The following is a 10,353-nucleotide window of genomic DNA, read 5'->3' as shown; positions in this document are numbered from 1 at the left end:
CTTTCTATAAAATCATGACAATAAGAATCCAGCATATCGGTTCATCTTCGGCGCGATTAAAGTTCGGGAACTGGCGATTTTTTATTGCCGTGATCAAGAAGGTTAACACCAGATAAGGCGTGATATTTCAGCATACCAGTCGCGATATCTAATCGAATCTAAGATTGAAATGGCGTTCTGAATTCTTTCGGTTCCAGATAGAAAGAAACAGAAAAAAAAAAAAAAAAAGAAAGGATGTGATTGATTGCCATTCAAATCTGAAGACCGCGTGGAGAAAGTGTTCCGGTTTACATTCGGCAAATCAAAATGAACGGCTAAAATTAATCTATCGTCTGGTTTCATGCGCGAGATCACGTAAAAGGCAGCCATTCTTCTTAACATGGTTTCTCTCTTTTGCTCTCTCATTCGCGCACGGAAATTTCTTCGTACGGGAATTTTATGAAGCGAAGGCGGCTGCAGACCATTTTCTTTGTTTAGTTCATGTTCGTAGGCGCAAATTACAAACCTAACACTTGGAGCAACATTTCCACTACTCTAGAGGGGCATGAACTGTAGACAGTGCACGCTTTCTCATTTATCCAATCGCTCGCAAACACATTGCATTGCTAGTCTACAGTGGCAATACAAAGTGACGTTTCACCATGCACGTCGAAGTTCATTACCAGTACCGCGCCAGCATCGACCGGCCGGCGAAGCGACGAGCTCAGCAGCGCATGCGCAAGGCCCGACACCACCCCAACCGAGCTTCCCTGCTTATCGGAGAGAACAAGTGCGCGTGAACACGGGCGCGTCTGAGTATCTGGATTTAAAAAAAAAAAAAAAGAAAACAAAGAAAGCGTTTCCGAGATATTGACAAAGACAAGTGGTCGCGGTCGCTCTGAATCTTATCGTATTATAGAAAACGTGGGATGGCGGCGCTTCCTCGAGGGTCAGAAAGTACAATCGTCGAACTAGGTGGCAAGTGGAGTACATCCTTTTTCTTGGAACGGTTTGCAATTGACTGCTTGAATGTGCCGACCACGCGTCGCGGGTCGCGTATAGAGCCAACCGTTGGCAAGCACGCGTCTAGCGTAGCAGCAGAACCGATCGCGGTTGCGATAACCCATCGTTGGCAGCGAAAAAGAAAAACACCCACACGCAGTTTGTAGCAATAACCGTACAAATCAATGTGGTTTTAAATATAGCTTCACTGGTCACCCAAGAAGGGCACCGAAACTTTCTCATGACGCACACCGCTGTAGTCCACAAAGAACAAAGCGCACAAAATAGATATGATACAGCCGCACCGCATTATTTCGTGTTTTCAGCATTTCATTACTTTCGTGTGCATGCGCGCTAGGGCCACGCAGGCCAGGAGTAAAAGGCACGAAAAGAAAAAAAAAAAATGATACGCAATCCTAAGCTTTGACTTGACTGCTGTGGCACTCGCATTTGTGTTCTTTACCTTAGGCGAACGCAATGCGCAAACTGAACTGGAATTTCCAATAATGGAAATTCCTGTTTGGCTCATATTTGCGTTTTTCGCCCGAGCAAGCGCTTCACTGCACTACGCTTTGCCCCTTCAACGTGGCTACACTGCCCGGCAGGCGTGTTCTGCGTAGGGCCGAACCTGCAGGCAAAAAGCATGGGCGCCGCCATCTTGTTGAGAGCGGCGCCAGGGACACAATCGCGCCTAGCTCATTGAGTTTTCCCCCAAAACTGAAAAAAATTTGACTTCATTAAACGAGAAAGATGCCACGAGTGCCCCAACAAAAAGCTTTGAGGATTACCGAAGGGTAACTGAGGGCGACGCAACGGGCTCTGGAAAGAAGGATGATGGGTGTGGCGTCACGGGGGGATCGGAATAGAGCAGATTGGGGTGTGCGAGAAGAAACGCTCGTTAATGACACCAAAGTTTAAACCAGGAAAAACAAATGGGCATGCGCAGGGCATGCAATCTGGGGGGAAGATAACCGGTGGCCATTAAGGGTTACAGACTGAATTCCAAGAGGAGGGAAGCGTAGCAGGGGGTGGCAGAAAGTTAGGAGGGCAGATTAGATTAGGGACTACATGGCGACAATCGGCACCTGACCGGGGTACTTGGAGGATCATGGCAGATGCCTTTGCCCTGCAGTGGGCGTAGCCAGGATGATGATGATGATGATGTTCATGATGAAAAGGTAGCAACAGGTCTTCGTAACATACAGGTTAGAAAGATGAGGCACCTTTTAACCCTTGAATATATTTCGCCACATTTGGGCATACGACAAGTTTGTTTTCGAGGCGCTCGGTCCCACTGCTGCGAAAATGTGTACACAAAGGCTGCACAGTAGTTGCCAGAAATCGGGCACTCTATTTTTCTTTCATAGGGAATCTTTCTTCCACTTGGGCAGCGGATTTCGGCGGCAGGGCGAGCTTGCGTGGCCGCGGTGGTTTACGGATCCAAGCGATAGTGAACTCCAAAATCCAGTGTTGGCTTTGAGTGGGATTCATATTGATTGCGAACCCCACGGCTAATCCTACCCCCCATCCCCCCAAGTGGCTCTTTACAGGAGACAATCATTCAGAGACATCGGACAAATAGGAATTCTGGTTCTTTCTTTTGCTTTCATTAATTTTTCTCGAAGCCCATAACTAGAAATTTGCTGGAGCGGCTGTCCCATTTGCGACGCAACAAGTGCGACGCTACACACAGATGGAGTGGCAGTTTAATTACTCTCGTGGTCCGCGAACCGGCATCGTTGCGTGTAGTATAGGAATGGTGCGTGTCAAGTCACTGCTCGCGTTGAGCTTGTGCTCTTCATTTTGATTGAATGAAGTCTCACCTAAGTGAGCGGGGCCGATCCCGGAGGTAGTGCAATACCGGGCCGACCTGCGGCGGAGGTGAAGCAGGCTTCAAGCACTCCGCCAACTTCCAAAAATAGGTTTAATATCGTGGGTCCATATAGAACCCGTATCAGATATTAAGCTGATAAGAACAGATACTACACTTTGATCTTAGCCAAAAGGCCGAGAAGCGATGTCCTTCACTTCACTTCATTGTACTACTGCCTTGTGGGCGCCCTGCCGACATGGGTAACCTCAGCAACAGCGTGGGCAATATTATAAAATTCAGCCTGTGTACAGACTCAACGCTCCCTATCTCACGGATGAACTCGCAACGCCTCAGTCTTTCGCTGTTAACGAAACGCTGTCGCGTAGAAACGAGACCCGAGTGCAAGCTTGCTTGTAACGCGAAACCAACCAAGGCAACCTCGTAGAAAACGGAACAGGCGAGCGGAAAAAAACGCGCCAGGGGAATGCTTACTTCCGTCTGAATGCGACCGCTCAAGGTGACCTTCCTTGAGGGCTTCGTTTCAAGCCCGTGTGCAATTGTAATATACTACGCGCATTTCCTTCATTTCTTTTTATTTACCGCAAGGCCCACTGAAAATTTTGATACGGCACAGGCCGGGACGGATCGCAACGTGTCGAATCGACCGGTAGAATTAGGTAGCATGCCCCATGTACGAAGACGAGCAACATAGAAGTGAATGACAAAATAAATATAGAAAACGCTGCACACTCCTTCCCACCGGAAACATAGAGGGGAGAAAGATCGCCATCTGAAACACAGGCATTGTAAAAAAAAAAAAAAAGTGCTACCTCATCATCTTTACCATTACCGTGTGTGTGTATGTATATATGCATGTGTGTGTGTGTGTGTGTGTGTGTTTGTGTATTTATATATATATATATATATATATATATATATATACGCACACATGCTAGCATAGCTTAAACGCAGCTGGAAAGCTCAGCCTTGCACAAGAACCACCCCCTGTCGCAAACCCCTTTGCAACATTCAAATGGGAAACACGAGTACAGCGAGGTCGTTCGAACCTGGCGCCAAAACGCATTGGCGCCATCTGAGTACGGAACTAGGAAAACCTGCGGACTTTGCAATACAGAAAGAAAGGTAGATGGCGCGAGCTAACGCTCCATTGCATACTAAGAACGAGAGTTAGTGAATAATGGCAGAAACGTCTTGGGAAGAGAAAAAAAAAAAAAAAAAAACGCGCAAAAGTTGTTGGCTTGTGCAAGCACTCTATGTTACAGCGATTAAAGAGCATAGCATCTTCTACAACAGCAGCTACAAAAAGAAGAAGAACGTGAGAGAGGGAGAGACACAGGCGTGTTTCTTTGGAATGCAGAGCATGCAGCACATACTATAAAGTGCCAAAGAGACGGGGAAAGCAGATGGCGCGAAGGTGTATGTCCTCAAAGCTTGAAAGCAATTTCTAAATTACAACATGTACCGAAGTCCACCTACTCTCATCAGGTTGCTCCCGCCTCCAGTTGCGTTTAAAGTGAAATTACAGTCGCCTCAAAGGCAGACAGAGAGAGAGTGAAAATAGGTACACTTGCTTCGCGCAGCTGCAGCCGTTCAAATTTTACAGCAAGAGCACTCCCGAAAGCACAAAGTCCGCTGCCGCCTGGGCGCAATGCGCTCGCTTCAGTAAATTGCCGTGCTGGCCTCGGCAACCAAGAGGTGTAGTGCGGCAGACTGCTGCATTGTAGCACACCGGAAACCGTGCAGACGTAAGCGATCGCCTCGACATCGCTGCGAGCGCTCGAAGAGACAAAGTCCGAAACCACGTGTGCCGGGGCGGTGCGAGCGCGACGCCTTTGACGCAACTTTTGCGTACAAGCCGCCGCACCGCCACGACGGAATCGCTGGCATCCCGCACGCAGCTGCATTGTGTCACGCCGGCAATCGTTGAAACACCACGCAGTCGTCGGCGTCGGCCCCGACATGGTTGCGAGCGCTGGAAGAGACAAAGTCCGAAACCGCGTGTGCCGGGGCGGCGCGAGCGCGACGCCTTTGACGCAACTTTTGCGTACAAGCCGCCGCACGGACACGACGGAGCCGGTGTCACCCTGCAGAGGGCTGCACTATAGCACGCCGGGAACCGGCAAAGAACCGCGCAGACGTCGTCGTTGGCCGCGGCGTTGCCGCGAGCACGCGAAGAGACAAAGTCCGAAAGGACGTCAGCCGGGGCGTCGAGCACGCCGCCCGCACTGTTCGCACGCGTGCTCGGAAATGGCGAAGGGGCCGCGCTAGCGTGCCTTGAATCGGTGAGCGGCGGTACCGCGGCGATCGCCAGAGCTCGAATCCGCCCTGCAAAAGCCAAATATTGGCGCTCGGCTCGGCGCAGTACGCCGCCGCGTCGCACGAGTACGGCCCCATGGAGGTCTGGGCACTTATCGCTGCTACTGTAAGGGGCCGTACGGCCCCGGCCGACATTGTACCGTAGTGCGATTTTCCGCTTGCGCGTGCTCGTGGCGTAGTCCGCGCACCGTTCCGACGTCGACAATCGTGCCCACGACTACGCGAGCGCTGGAAGAGACAAAGTCCGAAACCGCGTGTGCCGGGGCGGCGCGAGCGCGACGCCTTTGGCGCAACTTTTGCGTACAAGCCGCCGCACGGACACGACGGAGCCGGTGTCGCCCTGCAGAGGGCTGCACTATAGCACGCCGGGAACCGGCAAAGAACCGCGCAGACGTCGTCGTTGGCCGCGGCGTTGCCGCGAGCACGCGAAGAGACAAAGTCCGAAAGGACGTCAGCCGGGGCGTCGAGCACGCCGCCCGCACTGTTCGCACGCGTGCTCGGAAATGGCGAAGGGGCCGCGCTAGCGTGCCTTGAATCGGTGAGCGGCGGTACCGCGGCGATCGCCAGAGCTCGTATCCGCCCTGCAAAAGCCAAATATTGGCGCTCGGCTCGGCGCAGTACGCCGCCGCGTCGCACGAGTACGGCCCCATGGAGGTCTGGGCACTTATCGCTGCTACTGTAAGGGGCCGTACGGCCCCGGCCGACATTGTACCGTAGTGCGATTTTCGGCTTGCGCGTGCTCGTGGCGTAGTCCGCGCACCGTTCCGACGTCGACAATCGTGCCCACGACTACGCGAGCGCTGGAAGAGACAAAGTCCGAAACCGCGTGTGCCGGGGCGGCGCAAGCGCGACGCCTTTGGCGCAACTTTTGCGTACAAGCCGCCGCACGGACACGACGGAGCCGGTGTCGCCCTGCAGAGGGCTGCACTATAGCACGCCGGGAACCGGCAAAGAACCGCGCAGACGTCGTCGTTGGCCGCGGCGTTGCCGCGAGCACGCGAAGAGACAAAGTCCGACAGGACGTCAGCCGGGGCGTCGAGCACGCCGCCTGCACTGTTCGCACGCGTGCTCGGAAATGGCGAAGGGGCCGCGCTAGCGTGCCTTGAATCGGTGAGCGGCGGTACCGCGGCGATCGCCAGAGCTCGAATCCGCCCTGCAAAAGCCAAATATTGGCGCTCGGCTCGGCGCAGTACGCCGCCGCGTCGCACGAGTACGGCCCCATGGAGGTCTGGGCACTTATCGCTGCTACTGTAAGGGGCCGTACGGCCCCGGCCGACATTGTACCGTAGTGCGATTTTCGGCTTGCGCGTGCTCGTGGCGTAGTCCGCGCACCGTTCCGACGTCGACAATCGTGCCCACGACTACGCGAGCGCTGGAAGAGACAAAGTCCGAAACCGCGTGTGCCGGGGCGGCGCGAGCGCGACGCCTTTGGCGCAACTTTTGCGTACAAGCCGCCGCACGGACACGACGGAGCCGGTGTCGCCCTGCAGAGGGCTGCACTATAGCACGCCGGGAACCGGCAAAGAACCGCGCAGACGTCGTCGTTGGCCGCGGCGTTGCCGCGAGCACGCGAAGAGACAAAGTCCGAAACGACGTCAGCCGGGGCGTCGAGCACGCCGCCCGCACTGTTCGCACGCGTGCTCGGAAATGGCGAAGGGGCCGCGCTAGCGTGCCTTGAATCGGTGAGCGGCGGTACCGCGGCGATCGCCAGAGCTCGAATCCGCCCAGCAAAAGCCAAATATTGGCGCTCGGCTCGGCGCAGTACGCCGCCGCGTCGCACGAGTACGGCCCCATGGAGGTCTGGGCACTTATCGCTGCTACTGTAAGGGGCCGTACGGCCCCGGCCGACATTGTACCGTAGTGCGATTTTCGGCTTGCGCGTGCTCGTGGCGTAGTCCGCGCACCGTTCCGACGTCGACAATCGTGCCCACGACTACGCGAGCGCTGGAAGAGACAAAGTCCGAAACCGCGTGTGCCGGGGCGGCGCGAGCGCGACGCCTTTGGCGCAACTTTTGCGTACAAGCCGCCGCACGGACACGACGGAGCCGGTGTCGCCCTGCAGAGGGCTGCACTATAGCACGCCGGGAACCGGCAAAGAACCGCGCAGACGTCGTCGTTGGCCGCGGCGTTGCCGCGAGCACGCGAAGAGACAAAGTCCGAAACGACGTCAGCCGGGGCGTCGAGCACGCCGCCCGCACTGTTCGCACGCGTGCTCGGAAATGGCGAAGGGGCCGTGCTAGCGTGCCTCGAATCGATCGGCCGGGGGCCCCGTAGGGCGACAGAAAGGCAATTGTGCAGGAAACCGTACTGGCCATTAGCGAGAAATTGCCGTTCGCGCATTCGGTGGACGCGCTGCGCTTTCACGACTTCGGCATTGTGCTGCCGACGTAAGCTTTCAATCTTGCTCGCGGCGTTACGAGGCGGCACGATTTTCGCCAAACGCTCGTCGAAAGTGGCACGAGTACGGCCCCATGGAGGTCTGGGTACTTATCGCTGCTATTATATGGGGGTCCCAGAGAGCAGTCGCCCCCAAAGCGACCTGGGTGTTTGATATGCGGCGGGCTTCGTGCCCGTCAAGCGTGTCCCCGGTATCGCTCCCGTGGATCCCACAGCTGACGTCTGCAGCCTCATCCGCTTGATGCGTTAGGGGCTGGTTGTCGGACGACGCTTTTTCCACGATATCGAAGTGTGTTCCGCATCGTCCTCGGACGAATCAAATACGAAAGCGCCGAAGGCGCGGGCGTGACCCGTCGCCTAGCGGCTTTGCCGTCTCGGCTACGTTGCAAGTGTCGGTCGGTCCACCAGTGCTGCGGGCTCGAGAGAAACCGCAAGCCGCGATCGAGTCGACACAACCGGTCTATCGAGAATGTTGCGTGCTTCTTGCCGCGTGGCGATACCCGGCCCTGCGGGGAGGGCGCCGTAGCGAGCTCGAACGCCGTCGTCTCGGACTGTGCAAAGTGCTACCCTTTGCGAGAACGAAGCGTGTTGGGGCGCCTGAAGGTGGCCTCGGCATCGCAAAAACGGCGTCCGGCCTGCTTGAAAGGCTGGACGCGCAGTTGAACGATTACCTGGTTGATCCTGCCAGTAATCATATGCTTGTCTCAAAGATTAAGCCATGCATGTCTAAGTACATGCCGAAATAAGGCGAAACCGCGAATGGCTCATTAAATCAGTTATGGTTCCTTAGATCGTTTCTTCCTACTTGGATAACTGTGGCAATTCTAGAGCTAATACATGCAGTGAGCCTGAAGCCCTTTGGGCGACGGGTGCTTTTATTAGACCAAGATCGATCGGGTTTCGGCCCGTATTGTGTGGTGACTCTGGATAACTTTGTGCTGATCGCATGGCCACGAGCCGGCGACGTTTCTTTCAAGTGTCTGCCTTATCAACTTTCGATGGTAGGTTACTTGCTTACCATGGTTGTTACGGGTAACGGAGAATCAGGGTTCGATTCCGGAGAGGGAGCCTGAGAAACGGCTACCACATCCAAGGAAGGCAGCAGGCGCGCAAATTACCCACTCCCGGCACGGGGAGGTAGTGACGAAAAATAACAATACGGGACTCTTTTGAGGCCCCGTAATTGAAATGAGTACACTCTAAATCCTTTAACGAGGATCAATTGGAGGGCAAGTCTGGTGCCAGCAGCCGCGGTAATTCCAGCTCCAATAGCGTATACTAAAGCTGCTGCGGTTAAAAAGCTCGTAGTTGGATCTCAGTTCCAGACGAGTAGTGCATCTACCCGATGCGACGGCTCGGACTGAACATCATGCCGGTCCTTTCTTGGTGCACTTCATTGTGTGCCTCGAGAAGGCCGGTGCTTTTACTTTGAAAAAATTAGAGTGCTCAACGCAGGCGAGTCGCCTGAATAAACTTGCATGGAATAATAGAACAAGACCTCGTTTCTGTTCTGTTGGTTTTTGGAATACGAGGTAATGATTAAGAGGGACAGACGGGGGCATTCGTATTGCGGCGCTAGAGGTGAAATTCTTGGACCGTCGCAAGACGAACTACTGCGAAAGCATTTGCCAAGAATGTTTTCTTTGATCAAGAACGAAAGTCAGAGGTTCGAAGGCGATCAGATACCGCCCTAGTTCTGACCATAAACGATGCCAACCAGCGATCCGCCTGAGTTACTCAAATGACTCGGCGGGCAGCTTCCGGGAAACCAAAGTGTTTGGGTTCCGGGGGAAGTATGGTTGCAAAGCTGAAACTTAAAGGAATTGACGGAAGGGCACCACCAGGAGTGGAGCCTGCGGCTTAATTTGACTCAACACGGGAAAACTTACCCGGCCCGGACACTGGGAGGATTGACAGATTGAGAGCTCTTTCTTGATTCGGTGGATGGTGGTGCATGGCCGTTCTTAGTTGGTGGAGCGATTTGTCTGGTTAATTCCGATAACGAACGAGACTCTAGCCTATTAAATAGGTGCGGGGTTCCCAGCACCTTACAACCTTCTTAGAGGGACAAGCGGCTCCTAGCCGCACGAAACAGAGCAATAACAGGTCTGTGATGCCCTTAGATGTCCGGGGCCGCACGCGCGCTACACTGAAGGAAGCAGCGTGTCTTTATCCCTGTCTGAAAAGACTGGGTAACCCGTGGAACTTCTTTCGTGATTGGGATAGGGGCTTGCAATTGTTCCCCTTGAACGAGGAATTCCCAGTAAGCGCGAGTCATAAGCTCGCGTTGATTACGTCCCTGCCCTTTGTACACACCGCCCGTCGCTACTACCGATTGAATGATTTAGTGAGGTCTTCGGACCGATGTCCGGCGCGGCCTTTCGGTTGCGCCGGTCTGTTGGAAAGATGACCAAACTTGATCATTTAGAGGAAGTAAAAGTCGTAACAAGGTTTCCGTAGGTGAACCTGCGGAAGGATCATTACCGGATTGTGAAGGGTGGCGAGCGCCATTGTTTCTACCCCGTGTGGGTGAAGCAGCTCGCTGCGCCCGACGCTTTCCGCCGCTGGCCCCGCTTGGACGCGGGGACGGCTATACCCGAACATGCCGGGGACTGCCTGAATTTTGAGGGGCGCCCCGTGCCAAATTTGTTGCGCCCAGTGGACGCCGGCTGCAACCTTGGACGGTTGGCTTGGCCGCGCCCGCGGGTAGAAACGGCGTAACGCACACTGGGTGGGCTTTCTGTCCGCTTTGGCGCTCTTGCGCGGAATGGGAGTAAGACGACCCGACCTGCTGCTTTGCCCAGTACGAGGGGAACGGCGAAGCG

The 10,353-nt window shown here is 54.7% G+C and overlaps 2 non-coding genes across 2 annotated transcripts; one reads left to right on the top strand and one right to left on the bottom strand.

Annotated features, from left to right (window-relative positions):
* Positions 1-2,808: 2,808 nt before the first annotated feature.
* LOC126525725 (U2 spliceosomal RNA) lies at positions 2,809-3,000 on the bottom strand. The gene has a single exon (XR_007598281.1). It is a non-coding gene; the product is annotated as a U2 spliceosomal RNA (small nuclear RNA).
* A 5,196-nt stretch (positions 3,001-8,196) lies between these two features.
* On the top strand, positions 8,197-10,011 carry LOC126525668 (small subunit ribosomal RNA). The gene has a single exon (XR_007598270.1). It is a non-coding gene; the product is annotated as a small subunit ribosomal RNA (ribosomal RNA).
* Positions 10,012-10,353: the final 342 nt, after the last annotated feature.

The sequence above is a fragment of the Dermacentor andersoni genome, chromosome 10, assembly GCF_023375885.2.
Source record: "Dermacentor andersoni chromosome 10, qqDerAnde1_hic_scaffold, whole genome shotgun sequence".
Lineage (NCBI taxonomy): Eukaryota > Metazoa > Arthropoda > Arachnida > Ixodida > Ixodidae > Dermacentor > Dermacentor andersoni.
The sequence above is the reverse complement of the archived record's forward strand: the minus strand, read 5'-3'. Positions and strand labels throughout refer to the sequence as shown.